The sequence below is a fragment of the Daucus carota genome, chromosome 7 (genome assembly GCF_001625215.2).
Source record: "Daucus carota subsp. sativus chromosome 7, DH1 v3.0, whole genome shotgun sequence".
Taxonomy (NCBI): Eukaryota; Viridiplantae; Streptophyta; class Magnoliopsida; order Apiales; family Apiaceae; genus Daucus; species Daucus carota.
In genome coordinates, this window is record NC_030387.2 from 21,294,401 (window position 1) to 21,302,190 (window position 7,790).

Consider the following 7,790-nt stretch of genomic DNA (forward strand, 5'->3'; position numbering starts at 1 on the left):
AACAACTTGTTTCCGGGCTCAAACGAGTCAAGAATGAAACTACAAGTACATTCTAATTTTAAACAACCGAAAATGAAGCTACAAGTTCAACTTCAATGAGTCTGATGAATTCTACAAGTTGTTTCAAACTTCAATCTAGGCCAATAATGAAGCACAGTTGTTACAGGCTCAAACGAGCCTAGAATGAAACGATAAGTTGATTCTATTTTAAACAACCGAAAAATGAAGCTACAAGTTTGTTTTCAACTTTAACGAGTCTGGAATGAAGCTAAAAGTTGTTTCCAACTTCAATCTAGCCAATAATGAAGCAACAAGTTGTTTCCCTTGCTCAAACGAGTCAAGAATTAAACTACAAGTCATTCTAATTTTAAACAAATGAAAATGAAGCTACAAGTTGTTTTCAACTTCAAACGAGTCTGAATGAAGCTACAAGTTGTTTCCAACGTCAATCTAGCCAATAATGAACACAACTTGTTTCCGGGGCTCAAACCAGTCAAGAATGAAACTATAAGTTGATTCTAATTTTAAACAACCGAAAATGAAGCTACAAGTTGTTTTCAACTTCAACGAGTCTGGAATGAAGCTAAAGTTGTTTCCAACTTCAATCTAGCCAATAATGGAAGCAACAAGTTGTTCTGTGCTCAAACGAGTCAAGAATTAAACTACAAGTTCATTCTAATTTTAAACAACCGAAAATGAAGCTACAAGTTGTTTTTAACTTCAAACGAGTCTGGAATGAATCTACAAGTTGTTTACAACTTCAATCTAGCCAATAATGAAGCAAAAACTTGTTTCCGGGCTCAAACGAGTCAAGAATGAAACTAAAAGTTGATTCTAATTTTAAAACAACCGAAAATGAAGCTACAAGTTGTTCTCAACTTCAAACGAGTCTGTAATGAAGCTACAAGTTGTTTCCAACTTCAATCTAGCCAATAATGAAGCAACAACTTGTTTCCGGGCTCAAACGAGTCAAGAATGAAACTACGAGTTGATTCTAATTTTAAACAACCGAAAATGAAGCTACAAGTTGTTTTCAACTTCAAAGGAGTCTACAATGAATCTACAAGTTGTTTCCAACTTCAATCCAGCCAATAATGAAGCTACAAGTTGTTTACTGGCTCAAACGAGTCAAGAATGAAACTACAAGTTGATTCTAATTTTAAACAACCGAAAATGAAGCTACAAGTTGTTTTCAACTTCAAACGAGTCTGGAATGAAGCTAAAAGTTGTTTCCAACTTCAATCTAGCCAATAATGAAGCAACAAGTTGTTTCCGTGCTCAAACGAGTCAAGAATTAAACTACAAGTTCATTCTAATTTTAAACAACCGAAAATGAAGCTACAAGTTGTTTTTAACGTTAAACGAGTCTGGAATGAATCTACAAGTTGTTTACAACTTCAATCTAGCTAATAATGAAGCAACAACTTGTTTCCGAGCTCAAATGAGTCAAGAATGAAACTTCAAGTTGATTCTAATTTTAAACAACCGAAAATGAAGCTACAAATTGTGTTCAACTTCAAACGAGTCTTGAATGAAGCTACAAGTTGTTTCCAACTTAAATCTAGCCAATAAGAAGCAACAAGTTGTTTACACGCTGAAACAAGTCAAGAATGAAACTACAAGTTGATTCTAATTTTAAACAACCGAAAATGAAGCTACAAGTGGTTTTCAACTTCAAACGAGTCTGGAATGAAGCTACAAGTTGTTTGCAAATTCAATCTAGCCACTAATGAAGCAACAACTTGTTTCCGGGCTCAAACGAGTCAAGAATGAAACTACAAGTACATCTAATTTTAAACAACCGAAAATGAAGCTACAAGTTCAACTTCAAATGAGTCTGGAATGAATCTACAAGTTGTTTCAAACTCCAATCTAGCCAATAATGAAGCTACAAGTTGTTTACAGGCTCAAACGAGCCTAGAATGAAACTATAAGTTGATTCTAATTTTAAACAACCGAAAATGAAGCTACAAGTTGTTTTCAACTTTAAACGAGTCTGGAATGAAGCTAAAAGTTGTTTCCAACTTCAATCTAGCCAATAATGAAGCAACAAGTTGTTTACAGGCTCAAACGAGTCAAGAATGAAACTACAAGTTGATTCTAATTTTAAACAACCGAAAATGAAGCTACAAGTTGTTTTCAACTTCAAACGAGTCTGGAATGAAGCTAAAAGTTGTTTCCAACTTCAATCTAGCCAATAATGAAGCAACAAGTTGTTTCTGTGCTCAAACGAGTCAAGAATTAAACTACAAGTTCATTCTAATTTTAAACAACCGAAAATGAAGCTACAAGTTGTTTTTAACTTCAAACGAGTCTGGAATGAAGCTACAAGTTGTTTCCAACTTCAATCTAGCCAATAATGAAGCAACAACTTGTTTCCGGGCTCAAACGAGTCAAGAATTAAACTACAAGTTTATTCTAATTTTAAACAACCGAAAATGAAGCTACAAGTTGTTTTCAACTTCAAACGAGTCTGGAATGAAGCTAAAAGTTGTTTCCAACTTCAATCTAGCCAATAATGAAGCAACAAGTTGTTTCTGTGCTCAACGAGTCAAGAATTAAACTACAAGTTCATTCTACTTTTAAACAACCGAAAATGAAGCTACAAGTTGTTTTCAACTTCAAACGGGTCTGGAATGAAGCTAAAAGTTGTTTCCAAATTCAATCTAGCCAATAATGAAGCAACAAGTTGTTTCCGTGCTCAAACGATTCAAGAATTAAACTACAAGTTCATTCTAATTTTAAACAACCGAAAATGAAGCTACAAGTTGTTTTTAAGTTCAAACGAGTCTGGAATGAATCTACAAGTTGTTTACAACTTCAATCTAGCCAATAATGAAGCAACAACTTGTTTCCGGGCTCAAATGAGTCAAGAATGAAACTTCAAGTTGATTCTAATTTTAAACAACCGAAAATGAAGCTACAAATTGTTTTCAACTTCAAACAAGTCTGGAATGAAGCTACAAGATGTTTCCAACTTCAATCTAGCCAATAATGAAGGAACAAGTTGGTTACAGGCTTAAACGAGTCAAGAATGAAACTACAAGTTGATTCTAATTTCAAACAACTGAAAATGAAGTTACAAGTTGTTTCCAACTTCAATCTAGCCAATAATGAAGCAACAAGTTGTTTCCGAGCTCAAATGAGTCAAGAATGAAACTTCAAGTTGATTCTAATTTTAAACAACCGAAAATGAAGCTACAAATTGTGTTCAACTTCAAACGAGTCTTGAATGAAGCTACAAGTTGTTTCCAACTTAAATCTAGCCAATAAGAAGCAACAAGTTGTTTACACGCTGAAACAAGTCAAGAATGAAACTACAAGTTGATTCTAATTTTAAACAACCGAAAATGAAGCTACAAGTTGTTTTCAACTTCAAACGAGTCTGGAATGAAGCTACAAGTTGTTTGCAAATTCAATCTAGCCACTAATGAAGCAACAACTTGTTTCCGGGCTCAAACGAGTCAAGAATGAAACTACAAGTACATTCTAATTTTAAACAACCGAAAATGAAGCTACAAGTTCAACTTCAAATGAGTCTGGAATGAATCTACAAGTTGTTTCAAACTCCAATCTAGCCAATAATGAAGCTACAAGTTGTTTACAGGCTCAAACGAGCCTAGAATGAAACTATAAGTTGATTCTAATTTTAAACAACCGAAAATGAAGCTACAAGTTGTTTTCAACTTTAAACGAGTCTGGAATGAAGCTAAAAGTTGTTTCCAACTTCAATCTAGCCAATAATGAAGTAACAAGTTGTTTACAGGCTCAAACGAGTCAAGAATGAAACTACAAGTTGATTCTAATTTTAAACAACCGAAAATGAAGCTACAAGTTGTTTTCAACTTCAAACGAGTCTGGAATGAAGCTAAAAGTTGTTTCCAACTTCAATCTAGCCAATAATGAAGCAACAAGTTGTTTCTGTGCTCAAACGAGTCAAGAATTAAACTACAAGTTCATTCTAATTTTAAACAACCGAAAATGAAGCTACAAGTTGTTTTTAACTTCAAACGAGTCTGGAATGAAGCTACAAGTTGTTTCCAACTTCAATCTAGCCAATAATGAAGCAACAACTTGTTTCCGGGCTCAAACGAGTCAAGAATTAAACTACAAGTTCATTCTAATTTTAAACAACCGAAAATGAAGCTACAAGTTGTTTTCAACTTCAAACGAGTCTGGAATGAAGCTAAAAGTTGTTTCCAACTTCAATCTAGCCAATAATGAAGCAACAAGTTGTTTCTGTGCTCAAACGAGTCAAGAATTAAACTACAAGTTCATTCTACTTTTAAACAACCGAAAATGAAGCTACAAGTTGTTTTCAACTTCAAACGGGTCTGGAATGAAGCTAAAAGTTGTTTCCAAATTCAATCTAGCCAATAATGAAGCAACAAGTTGTTTCCGTGCTCAAACGATTCAAGAATTAAACTACAAGTTCATTCTAATTTTAAACAACCGAAAATGAAGCTACAAGCTGTTTATAAGTTCAAACGAGTCTGGAATGAATCTACAAGTTGTTTACAACTTCCATCTAGCCAATAATGAAGCAACAACTTGTTTCCGGGCTCAAATGAGTCAAGAATGAAACTTCAAGTTGATTCTAATTTTAAACAACCGAAAATGAAGCTACAAATTGTTTTCAACTTCAAACAAGTCTGGAATGAAGCTACAAGATGTTTCCAACTTCAATCTAGCCAATAATGAAGGAACAAGTTGGTTACAGGCTTAAACGAGTCAAGAATGAAACTACAAGTTGATTCTAATTTCAAACAACTGAAAATGAAGTTACAAGTTGTTTCCAACTTCAATCTAGCCAATAATGAAGCAACAAGTTGTTTACAGGCTCAAACGAGTCAAGAATGAAACTAGAAGTTGATTCTAATTTTAAACAACCGAAAATGAAGCTACAAGTTGTTTTCAACTTCAAACGAGTCTTGAATGAAGCTAAAAGTTGTTTCCAACTTCAATCTAGCCAATAATGAAGCAACAAGTTGTTTCTGTGCTCAAACGAGTCAAGAATTAAACTACAAGTTCATTCTAATTTTAAACAACCGAAAATGAAGCTACAAGTTGTTTTTAACTTCAAACGAGTCTGGAATGAATCTACAAGTTGTTTACAACTTCAATCTAGCCAATAATGAAGCAACAAGTTGTTTCCGTGCTCAAACGAGTCAAGAATTAAACTACAAGTTCATTCTAATTTTAAACAACCGAAAATGAAGCTACAAGTTGTTTTTAACTTTAAACGAGTCTGGAATGAATCTACAAGTTGTTTACAACTTCAATCTAGCCAATAATGAAGCAACAACTTGTTTCCGAGCTGAAATGAGTCAAGAATGAAACTTCAAGTTGATTCTAATTTTAAACAACCGAAAATGAAGCTACAAATTGTGTTCAACTTCAAACGAGTCTTGAATGAAGCTACAAGTTGTTTCCAACTTAAATCTAGCCAATAAGAAGCAACAAGTTGTTTACACGCTGAAACAAGTCAAGAATGAAACTACAAGTTGATTCTAATTTTAAACAACCGAAAATGAAGCTACAAGTTGTTTTCAACTTCAAACGAGTCTGGAATGAAGCTACAAGTTGTTTGCAAATTCAATCTAGCCACTAATGAAGCAACAACTTGTTTCCGGGCTCAAACGAGTCAAGAATGAAACTACAAGTACATTCTAATTTTAAACAACCGAAAATGAAGCTACAAGTTCAACTTCAAATGAGTCTGGAATGAATCTACAAGTTGTTTCAAACTCCAATCTAGCCAATAATGAAGCTACAAGTTGTTTACAGGCTCAAACGAGCCTAGAATGAAACTATAAGTTGATTCTAATTTTAAACAACCGAAAATGAAGCTACAAGTTGTTTTCAACTTTAAACGAGTCTGGAATGAAGCTAAAAGTTGTTATCAACTTCAATCTAGCCAATAATGAAGCAACAAGTTGTTTCCATGCTCAAACGAGTCAAGAATTAAACTACAAGTTCATTCTAATTTTAAACAAATTAAAATGAAGCTACAAGTTGTTTTCAACTTCAAACGAGTCTGGAATGAAGCTACAAGTTGTTTCCAACTTCAATCTAGCCAATAATGAAGCAACAACTTGTTTCCGGGCTCAAACCAGTCAAGAATGAAACTACAAGTTGATTCTAATTTTAAAAAACCGAAAATGAAGCTACAAGTTGTTTTCAACTTCAAACGAGTCTGGAATGAAGCTAAAAGTTGTTTCCAACTTCAATCTAGCCGATAATGAAGCAACAAGTTGTTTCTGTGCTCAAACGAGTCAAGAATTAAACTACAAGTTGATTCTAATTTTAAACAACCAAAAATGAAGCTACAAGTTGTTTTTAACTTCAAACGAGTCTGGAATGAAGCTACAAGTTGTTTCCAACTTCAATCTAGCCAATAATGAAGCAACAACTTGTTTCCGGGCTCAAACGAGTCAAGAATTAAACTACAAGTTCATTCTAATTTTAAACAACTGAAAATGAAGCTACAAGTTGTTTTCAACTTCAAACGAGTCTGGAATGAAGCTAAAAGTTGTTTCCAACTTCAATCTAGCCAATAATGAAGCAACAAGTTGTTTCTGTGCTCAAACGAGTCAAGAATGAAACTACGAGTTGATTCTCATTTTAAACAACCGAAAATGAAGCTACAAGTTGTTTTCAACTTCAAACGAGTCTGGAATGAAGCTATAAGTTGTTTCCAACTTCAATCTAGCCAATAATGAAGCAACAACTTGTTTCCGGGCTCAAACGAGTCAAGAATGAAACTATAAGTGATTCTAATTTTAAACAACCGAAAATGAAGCTACAACTTGTTTTCAACTTCAAACGAGTCTAAAATGAAGCTAAAAGTTGTTTCCAACTTCAATCTAGCCAATAATGAAGCAACATGTTGTTTCCGTGCTCAAACGAGTCAAGAATTAAACTACAAGTTCATTCTACTTTTAAACAACCGAAAATGAAGCTACAAGTTGTTTTCAACTTCAAACGGGTCTGGAATGAAGCTAAAAGTTGTTTCCAAATTCAATCTAGCCAATAATGAAGCAACAAGTTGTTTCCGTGCTCAAACGATTCAAGAATTAAACTACAAGTTCATTCTAATTTTAAACAACCGAAAATGAAGCTACAAGTTGTTTTAAGTTCAAACGAGTCTGGAATGAATCTACAAGTTGTTTACAACTTCAATCTAGCCAATAATGAAGCAACAACTTGTTTCCGGGCTCAAATGAGTCAAGAATGAAACTTCAAGTTGATTCTAATTTTAAACAACCGAAAATGAAGCTACAAATTGTTTTCAACTTCAAACAAGTCTGGAATGAAGCTACAAGATGTTTCCAACTTCAATCTAGCCAATAATGAAGGAACAAGTTGGTTACAGGCTTAAACGAGTCAAGAATGAAACTACAAGTTGATTCTAATTTTAAACAACTGAAAATGAAGTTACAAGTTGTTTCCAACTTCAATCTAGCCAATAATGAAGCAACAAGTTGTTTACAGGCTCAAACGAGTCAAGAATGAAACTACAAGTTGATTCTAATTTTAAACAACCGAAAATGAAGCTACAAGTTGTTTTCAACTTCAAACGAGTCTGGAATGAAGCTAAAAGTTGTTTCCAACTTCAATCTAGCCAATAATGAAGCAACAAGTTGTTTCTGTGCTCAAACGAGTCAAGAATTAAACTACAAGTTCATTCTAATTTTAAACAACCGAAAATGAAGCGACAAGTTGTTTTTAACTTCAAACGAGTCTGGAATGAATCTACAAGTTGTTTACAACTTCAATCTAGCCAATAA